Source organism: Silene latifolia, chromosome Y, assembly GCF_048544455.1.
Source record: "Silene latifolia isolate original U9 population chromosome Y, ASM4854445v1, whole genome shotgun sequence".
In the NCBI taxonomy this organism is placed as follows: domain Eukaryota; kingdom Viridiplantae; phylum Streptophyta; class Magnoliopsida; order Caryophyllales; family Caryophyllaceae; genus Silene; species Silene latifolia.
In genome coordinates, this window is record NC_133538.1 from 247922651 (window position 1) to 247933229 (window position 10579).

At 33.2% G+C, this 10579-nt stretch overlaps 1 non-coding gene across 1 annotated transcript; it reads left to right on the forward strand.

The window, feature by feature from the left end:
* The first annotated feature begins 7843 nt into the window (after positions 1 to 7843).
* On the forward strand, positions 7844 to 7950 carry LOC141634898 (small nucleolar RNA R71). The gene has a single exon (XR_012539614.1). It is a non-coding gene; the product is annotated as a small nucleolar RNA R71 (small nucleolar RNA).
* Positions 7951 to 10579: the final 2629 nt, after the last annotated feature.

Below are 10579 nucleotides of genomic sequence, written 5' to 3' on the forward strand. Positions count from 1 at the left end.
GTCAATCACCTCACTATTGTGTTTCTTTTCTGCAAAAGAAAACATAATTTATGCACACACACCATAAGATTCTCAATCAAATGGTTGTTTGATGTGCTTATCGTTTATTCGTTTAAACGAATTTACTTGAGGTTTGATCAATTGGATTCACCGAATTAGAGACATTAAAATCTACAAGATAGTATAATATTTAGTTTTCGTGAAGAATGTAAAATTTCTCTAACTTGAGTGGTCTAAACCAACCACCAAGTTATCATAGGAGTAGGTACAACCTTTTGTTTTAAATCACATAAGTGATGCCTTCTATGTATAAACATAGATGATTACATTCTTTTAAAACCACATTTAGGTACATTTGTCCCCATCCAAATCATTGCTACTCTAGCACCATTTCGATACAAAAATGTCCTATGCTAGACGTCTTACGTTTTATCAATTCATGTAAACTTCTTTACAAAGAAATGATCCATACTTGATATCTCATGCCAAGATAGTGGAACTAGCCTATCCTTTGAATATACGTCTCTTTCAACATTGTCCTATCGCATACATCTAGGGTTACTCCTTGTTAACTCCCACTCACTTTCACATTCCTTTTTGCTTCAACAAGCAAAAATGAATCTTATGAAGACCTCTCTTCATGTCATTCGTTATATTTTATACACTTAGTAAGAGTGAATTACTATAAAGTGAGAGCAACATGTGGCAAAATCTCAACTTCTTGCAAAATTGGACTACCTAACCGTTCAATTGTCATCATATGCCTAAACTCTTTAGCGCATAAACAATTGATTTGGCCTTTCTCGAAGTGAGCCATTTGACGGTATCATATTGGAGTATTCTAAGTGTTTTTGAATACTCTTTTCGCAAACTTTTGAATTACACTTGAGTAATTCAAACTAATATGTCATCTTCATGACGGAGGTGTCACTTCCGAAATCAAGACTCTCTTGATAAAATGTGACTCCCTTAGTGTTAAACTCATAATAAGAGTTCGCAACATTAAACCCCTTTTTTATTATGTGTGGACGTTAAGTTGTAAAATAATCGCAATAATTGTTGTAAGCTTATGTAGGTGAATTGGTAAATCATGTTACCAATCATTGATACCGAATTCCTTCAAAGAAACCACTTTCTCTAAAAGAACGAAAACGAATATCATAATAAATAGAGGATGAATGGGATGAAATACGCGATGTCATACATGAACGAAAAATAGGAAAAATTAACATTCAATGTTTTAAATTTTACTTGTGAAACATCTTTAACAAGTTTTAACATTTATAAAATGATCTCCCATTAAATTATATAAATGATTCCAAGATCCGTCTTTAGACAAAAAATAGGCATCGGTTGGGCGAAACATCCCATAATTATCTAAATTCGGTAAGTCAACACTTGACTAATTCTACCATGAGAACTCTTGGTCGACGGATTTCAACAAACCCATCTACTAGCCCCGGAATACAAGACCGTCTTATACCCCGTTGAGTCCAACCAACTTTGGCACATGATAACTGTTTATCACCCTACTTACCCGAGGTGAACTGAGAACACCTGGCATGGGCGAGCGTGGCTCTAATGAACAAGGAATTCATTGGTGTTACTAATTGGTAAGGCTAATCTCAATTTTAGTTATGTGACAGATCTTGTCAATTTAGTCATAAATTCCCTATAAGTGAACTAAGTCGGTAAATGTAAATGACGTGAATTGACAACCGCGAAAATAAAATGCACGTGAATGGCGATTTTGGCATGCGCGAAAATAAAACAAGCAAGCAAGTAAACATATGGAAAAATCCTAGTATGGCCACCTAGTTAATAAAAAATAGACTATTACATATCGGAAACCAACTCCTTGGTCCCTTGCCTCTTCATTCCAAAAACGGCTTCTTCTTGTGGGATTTGGAACACCTTCCAAAATAGACTCCGTCTCGATGTAATCCGTCTTTTGGAAACGTCGGTAAGAAAAACTATTACAATTGAATTACATAGCTATTCCTATTATACATTAATTAATAAAAAAAATAAAACTATTAATTAATTACAACCCGACGATACGAGATCGTATTTAATAACAAACAAATTGCTATTCCCATTCATTTCGGGTAATAACAATTAAAATAAACTAGGCCATACTAGGTACAATAAAATAAATACTTTAAATAAATGACGATCATTCATTCAAGTTAAATAAATATGCTTAAAATGCTGTAAAATGATGCCAAAATCGCCTTATCTTAACAATCGTTGGTATCCATCTCGGTTTTGTGGATTTAATCGATTTTTAACTTGTAAAAATCAATAAACAACTCTTCAATCTCATTTAAGTCCAAACTAATTGTCCAAACTGTTTTGGACCTCAAAATTAGTCATCACTAATTTTATGATGAATAATTAGTTTGATTTGGTGATATTTTGCTAATTTAATCGGTAAAATCATAATTTTTAAGTAATAAATCCAAACTAATTGAAAGAATTACCCAAAAATTAAAACAAAAATTTTGAATATTCTGGAACACTCCCAAGAACACCAAAATATCATAAAAATTGCCCAAAAATTCCGGATAAAATTTATGAAGAAAAAGATCGATATTTATCGATTTTTAACCACAAAAACAAACAAACATCAAAATAAGGTGAAATCACATTTTAAATTTTACTTTTAACTTTTAAATAATATTAATGTACATAAATTTATCATGGGCAGGAATAAATTTTTCGAGTATATGATTAATATATATCACTTTTATCGACTTTTATCTCATAAAATAAATAAACATGCAAAACTTCAAACCAACCTTCAAAATTTTTCATACAATCTATAGAAAACATGCATGAAACATTGTAAAAATTTCATGACCCGAATCAAAATTTAACAATTTTTAGTCAATTCTTAACTAAAATACAGCATTTTGACTCGGTTTTCTACCAAAAATCATTAAAAATAGCAAAATAACTTCATAAATCACCACAATTTACCACAAATCTTTTGAGATCAGTACGTATGCATGCCACAAAAATTTCGTGCTAAAACCTCTTTTAACACAACTTTTGAGTTTTTACAAATTATCTCATAATTTATTCATATGCTTAAAATCAACATACAAATTACAAGCCTAAGCTCTGATACCACTTGAAAGATCATATATCCATATTAGACTCTCTAATAAAAATTAAATTATCTCTTAATTTATTATTTTAGTGATCTATGTAACATGCAAGCAAATATAAAAGCATAAAAATGAAAGTTAAGGAAAAACAATTTCCTTACATAGATTTTTATGGCGATATAGGTACAAACTAGATCACCTATCTAGTTTGTTCTTGAGCTAAAAAGAAATAGATGATCCTCCTTGAAAAATCTTCAAAAAGAACGTCTCCTTCAAGTTGCACCCAAGAACAACACCCAAAATAATCATACAAGTATTAACTAGATACTTTTAAAATTAACCCTTGATAATATTTGTAATATTACTAATAGTCTTAGTAATAATATTTTGATTACTAACTTCTTAGTAAGTGATGTATAATAATTTTAGAGAGATAAGCAATTTTTGTTCACATGGAAAATGAAGTAGTGAAGTAGTGTGCAAAAATGAACAACAAATTGGAGTATAAAGGAGGAAGTGGCAGGTGGAGTAGGGAGTAGTGGAGTGTTGAAATTGTCTTATATTTGTCAATCTTACATCAGATGTAAAATATAATTATAAGATAACTTGTGGAAGTATCACAAGTAAAGTAAAATGATTGTGTTTATAATCATCCACTATACTCCATTTACACTGTCTAATGTCCCATTTATGGGTCCATTTTCGTTCTTATATTTGTCGCACAAATACGTGTAAATTTTATTTAAAAATCGTATTATGTTTAAATGCTTCCAATTAATTTCGTCCAAATCACTCTGTAAATATACATGTACCACTACACATATTATTTACGTACTAATATTAATCACATTAATCAATTAGTACAATTTTAGTGAATTAACAAGTAATTGACTAAAACCCGTCTCATAAAATTTATTATTTAATTATCGCGTAATTAAATAATAACTGCCGCTCCTCGAGTTCGCAACTCGAAATCTCTCTAAAAATAATCGACTAACCTTTTAGTCTATAAATCAAGGGACTAAATAAATTGTATCTCATACAATTAATTAGTTGTCAACTAGGTTTCGTTCCTTTAGGTGTGACCGAAATGGGTTAGTTGATCACCGCCGTCTCACGACAATAACGTCAAACTCTAGTCAGCCAACCATTATCGATTTACGTTAATCAACTGACGAGGATCAAAGAATAAAATATCTGATGATATTCCTTTAATGAGATTTATTATGTAAACGCACTATTGTGGAGGACATTAACTCCAACAAAATGGAGGAGATGTTTGCTGGAAGAGCTTCATGCAAAGCGATACCGCGGATTCTACAACAGAGGTTGAGTACCTTGCAGCCTCTGAGGCTGTAAAGGAAGCTGTATGGATTCGGCAATTCATGGAGGGACTAGGACTAGTCCATTCCGCCAAAGATCCGATCACTCTATATTGTGATAACAATGGAGCTATTTTTTAAGCCAAAGAGCCGAAGTCTAGTAACAAATCTAGACTAATTGAAAAGAAATGCCATGTAATTAGAGATTATGTGGAAAGGACGGAAATAGACATTTGTAAGGTTGGGACAGACGATAATATTCCTGATCCTTTAACCAAGCCTTTATAAAAGGTTAAGCATGATGGTCATGTCATCGCAATGGGATTGAGACGAGTACCAAATTTTCTTTAGATTATGGATATGTAATAATTGGATAGTGTATCTCTTTTTATATATATGATAATCGTATTCATTGTTTAACCATTCATTTATGAATATTTTATTTAGTGTGACTAAATTTTTAATACCTTGTATATCTGAATAAGTTGTGGAGACAATGTTGAACACTACTCAACTGAATAAGATGAACATTGTATTTTGTCCCTAGTCACTTAATGAGGTGACGTCTCGGAGTGACTAGATTGTAAGTCGATTGATGGTTGTTCAATACCATGAGGTCATACGTGATGACTAGTCGATTACATAGACAGAGTGTGTGACACTTTGCCGGACAATGACCATTTAAAGAGTCCCATAGTTCTATTATAGATGCCTGGTCATGGCAGGGATCTCTAAGATGTTCCTATGAGTCGATTCTTTTGACTGGAGACTACTATCTAAGTCAGTGCAGTTTCCGAGTGACTTTGGTTTTTGTCCTAGGTCGTACCGTGAAAGGAGGCCTAAGGATATCTTCTGAGTCATGATGATCTGTATTGGGCAAAGATAGATAGGGCATACAGGAATTGTCCATTCACATTGGGTAACTATATCTCAAGGCCACTCGAGCAGTTGTGACTATAAATGCGTGGCCACGCTCGGAAGTAATCTATTGGAGATTTTTCCGGTCTACTAGTCACACTCCCGATCGAGAAAACCACTCGCGATATGTTCATGTTCAAGTGCGACCTGAAAGACACCTTGTATTGAGTGGGAGATTAAAACGGACAAGAGAATTGGTAGCGCACACCTTGTGTCGGACAAGTGGGAGATTGTTGGAGTTAGTGTCCTCCACAATAGTGCGTTTACATAATAAATCTAAGTAAAGGAATATTAGCAGGATATTTATTATTTGGTCCTCGTCAGTTGATTAACGTAAATCAATAACGGTTGGCTGACTAGAGTTTGATGTTATTGTCGTGAAACGGCGGTGATCAACTGACCCCTTTCGGTCACACCTAAAGGAACGAACCCCAATTGACAACTAATTAATTGTATGAGATACAATTTATTTAGTCCCTTGATTTATTGACTAAACGGTTAGTCGATCCTTTTTAGAGAGATTTCGAGTTGCGAACTCGTTGCGGGGCAGTAAATATTTAATTATGCGATAATCAAATAATAAATTTTATGAGACGGGTTTTAGTTAATTAATTTTTAATTCACTAAAATTGTACTAATTGATTAATGTGATTAATATTAGTACGTAAATAATATGTGTAGCGGTACACGTATATTTACGGAGTGTTTTGGACAAAATTAATCGGGAAGAATTTAAACATAAAATGATGTTTAAATAAAATTTACACGTATTTGTGCGACAAATATAAGAACCGATTTGGACCCGTAAATGGGTCATGGAAATCGTGTAAATGGGATTGTGTGTTGCTTTAAACACAATCATTCCACTTAAATATTTTTCTTCCCAAAATACTTTTGTTCTTTTCTAAACTATGCTTCATTGGGCATAATAAATTAAGAAAATAAAACACTCCACTCAACCTCAACAAAACCGGCTACCCCCTCTTTAACACTCCATCAGTTGTTCATTTTTGCACACTTGAATTTTTGCATGTGTAGAAAAATTATTCATCTCTCTAAAAAAATAATAAAACCATTTTACTAAGATTTGTTAGTAAAACAAAATGTTTACTAAGAGTGTTAGTAATATTAAAAATATTATCAAGGTTAAATTTAACAAGTATCTAGTTAATACTTGTTAGATTATTGGGTTTTGTTCTTGGATCCATATTGAAGGAGATCTTCTAATTTGAAGATTTGTTCTAGGAGGATCATCCATCTTTTATTAGCACAAGAACAATCTAGATAGGTGATCTAGATTGTGCTCATATTACCATCAAAATCAATGTAAGGAAATTCTATTTCCTTAATCTTTATTTATTATACTTTTATATTTGCATGCATGTTACATAGATCACATAAAAATGAATTATGAGATAATTTGATTTTTAATTAAAGAGTCTAATATGGATCTATGATCTTTCAGTAGGTTGGCATAAAGAGTGTGAAAGTTGTCTTAAACAATGGTGATGTGGTTCACAAGAAGGGTTAAAGATATGCAAATCATTAACATCATTCACCATATAATTATCCATGGGGGTTTGGGGAAAAGAAGAGAGACAGACATTAATGTTGTCTCCAAAACTACCACATGGTTCACAATTAGATGAAAAAGCTTGCATGTCACACAAATTCATCGGGAGAAGGGTAGAATGACAAGAGGGAACATCATGCATATCATTATTAACATCATTTATCACATTCATGTTCACAATGGGTGAGTATGAATAAGGAATACAAGCATTGGAGTCATATCCTAAATCACCACGAGATTCATAAGATGTTAACTCGTGCACAACATTCAAATTCAAGGGAAGTGGACTTTGACTTGGAAAAAAGTTGGGTGCATAGTGACAAGGTAGTGTACAAGAGGGATCAAAGATATGCAAGTTATGAACATCACTCATCAAACAATCATTCGTGGGGGCTTGAGGAGTATAAGAAGGGGACAAGTCAAAACTATCTCTAAAACTACCACACGACACATAATTTGATGAAGAAACATGCACAGAATTCTTTGGATAAAAGGGAGCATGGTATGGTTGAACATTGTGCATATTATGATCATTATTCATCCTATTCATATACATGGGAGGTGGGGGTGCATATAAAGAATAAGCATAAGAATCATGACCCAAATAACCACATGTATCAGAAGAATATGAAAATGAAAATGCATGCACATCATTCTCAATTATGGAGGGAGCGTTAACATGATTGTGTTGAACATTTTGATCATAAGAGGGAGAATCAAAATCAACTTGTGGTTCAATCAATCGTGTCACTTTGCCAAACCCATAATTATCATCGGTCATAGCCACTTTCTCAAGCAAAGATCTCGCCTCATCATCACCTAAAGCATCAAAAGCTCCTCCGGCCGATGCATTTAGCAATTCTTTAACTGGGTGGAGCAAATTGTTAAAGAATGTTTGCGTGATTAGCCAAATTGGGATCCCATGATGAGGACAAGCTCTCAGAAGTTCATTCAACCTCTCCCAAGCCTCACTTAAATTCTCAAAATCCCCTTGATGAAAAGTAAAGATCTCATTTCTTAGTTTGGCGGTTTCAGAAGTCGAAAAATATTTGGTAAGAAAGGCTTCGGCAAGGTCATCTCAAATAGAAAATGTGCTAGGAAGGTGAGAATATAACCATCTTTCGGCTCCATTCCCAAGGGTAAGAGGAAAGAGCATGAGTTTTACAACACCATTCTTTCTCACCAAAAGACACTTCCTATTAAAACTTTCAAGATGGTCAAGCACACTCTCATTTGGCAAACCAAGAAACACATCTTTTTGAAAGATTTCAACCCAATCCGGATGCAAATCAAGCTCTACATCCTCTCCAATATCAATAGGAGAGGCAAACAATTTCGGATCGGGTCTACTATGGTCACGTAAAGACATGGATGAAGACATTATAGAATGCAAGACACTAAATACTAGACACTAATTGCAAGACTCTAAATACAAGTGACTAATAATTATAACTAAATATGCAAGTAAACAAATAACATGTTTTTTTTTTGTCAAATATCCTTTTTTTTTTTACAAAAAAAAAAGCAATAAAATGATTAATCCCAAAACTAAACTAAGACTTATAATCCTTTATTTGTTTCATAGCTTGATTTCATTTGCTTCTTTATTTGTTTTCCTTCTCGTGCTCAGGTTTCTATCTCACAATCCCGTCTTGCCTACATATTAAATTAATATTATAATAATAATACGAATAATATATTAAAAACCCGACTACTTAGTAAATCTAACTACTACGACTAATTATTATAAATTATTAATTAAAATGAGCTATTTAATCAATTAAGCACGCAAAATCGAGTCGGAATAAGGTATAAATGAGGGGTAAAATGTGACTAAAATACTACTCATCAAATCTCTGCACACGTAAACCTTACTCGTCCTCGAGTAAGCTTATTAATTAAACTAAGACCCTTAATATAAAAGGATTAGCTAAACTACTAATTTCCGATGAAAGGCAATTAACATGCCTTCTCCGTCCCTTCAACTCACAGTGAAACGCAATGAGGTGTGTGCTCCGTTGTAAGGCAAGTGGGGACTTGCGGAAAATATTGAACATCCAAAAATTTAAGCACGAAATCAACACATAGGATGCATCTACAAAAGGCAAACCGCTTTCCTTATCTAAGTGGCCAGGATTTCAACTAAGAGGGAACAAATATAAGCGCATATACAACGTCATAAATACTAATTCAACAAACCACTAAATATAAAAGGATAGACCCAAATCACCTCTAAATGGTGTTAAACTAGACTACTTTCGTCCTCAATTCCTAAATGCTTTCATCAAGGGTGACTAACTCGACCGTGGAATGATGATCCCCATGATGCTAGTGGCATAAGACATGAAAAGTCTCGAAATTCTCTACAAACGGAAAGGTCATGGATCATCCCAAGCTCTACAAGGCAGCATAACAAAAAAGGTTTTCGGGAATGAAGTGCTCAAGTCATTGTACAAAAAGGTGGATTTGGTAATAAGAGTCTATCGATCTGAAATACTCAAGAGACGGGGGGGGGGGGGTGAATTGAGTATTAAAAACTTAGCCCACTTATTCGATTGTCCGTATAAATGTGACATGGTAATTAATTATCTAAAGTTTATTGATTAAACTTTAAATAATTAATTAAGCAAAGTAAAACGTAAAGAAATGAATGAAAGGATGCGAGGGACACACGTATTTTCAAGTGGTTCAGTTTCACAAGTCGAAACCTACGTCCACTATTCTCGATTAATTATTTTAGTACCTACGGATTATAAAATTACCAATCCACTCGTACAACTAAAGTAATTGCAATAGAATAAAGAACACGACTTTTCAAAATAATTTTCAATTGAAAAATAATGATAAACATTTTTGTTTGCAAGGATGTTTTAAAGCTTGAAGGTTGAAAAGTGTTTTAAAAGAATGATTAAGTGTTGTATTTATAGTAGAGAGGAGATATAGGTTTAGAATGAAAAACCCTAGATGCCGTGTGTGTCTGTGTGTCGTGAGAGGCAAGAAAGAATTAGGTCAAATCTTCCTTCCTTAATTTTAGAGAATAAGAAAGAAGAAAAATAATATAAGGGATAAGAAATCTCTAACAAATATTATTTTGATTCCCTTAATTCTTATCCAAGTAAGAAGGAGATCTTAATCCTTTTATTGAATCTAATAATATCTTTGTAGAAGGAAAAGAATAAATCAAATAATATATGGAGATAAAATATCTTAATCAAATATTATCACTAAGATTTATTCCAAACTGATAATCGGATTTGTCGTCATTTCCGAATCAAAAACATTTATAGAGTAACCCAATTTAAGAAGTATAAATCGGGGTCGAACCACAAGGATGGCAGGGTTAGATTGAGTATAAGTCTTTGTCTCGTTTTAGTTTAGTCGGATGCAAAACATGTGAATGGATACTATGCTAACAAAATATTTCAAGAACAATAATTAAACAAACAAAGAAGCACGAAGACAAAGAGAGTAGATGGTACTTGGATATTAGTTGTTGTTTTATTTGCTACTTTATGTGTGGGTATGTACTATGACCATAAGGCCAAGACTTATTTTCCTTTAGGTTGCGTTATGTTGAAGTGAACCTTTCCCTATATCTATATTTACCAGTGTTGGTTTGCAAGTACATTGAAATTGAGTGCACGGAATTCGGT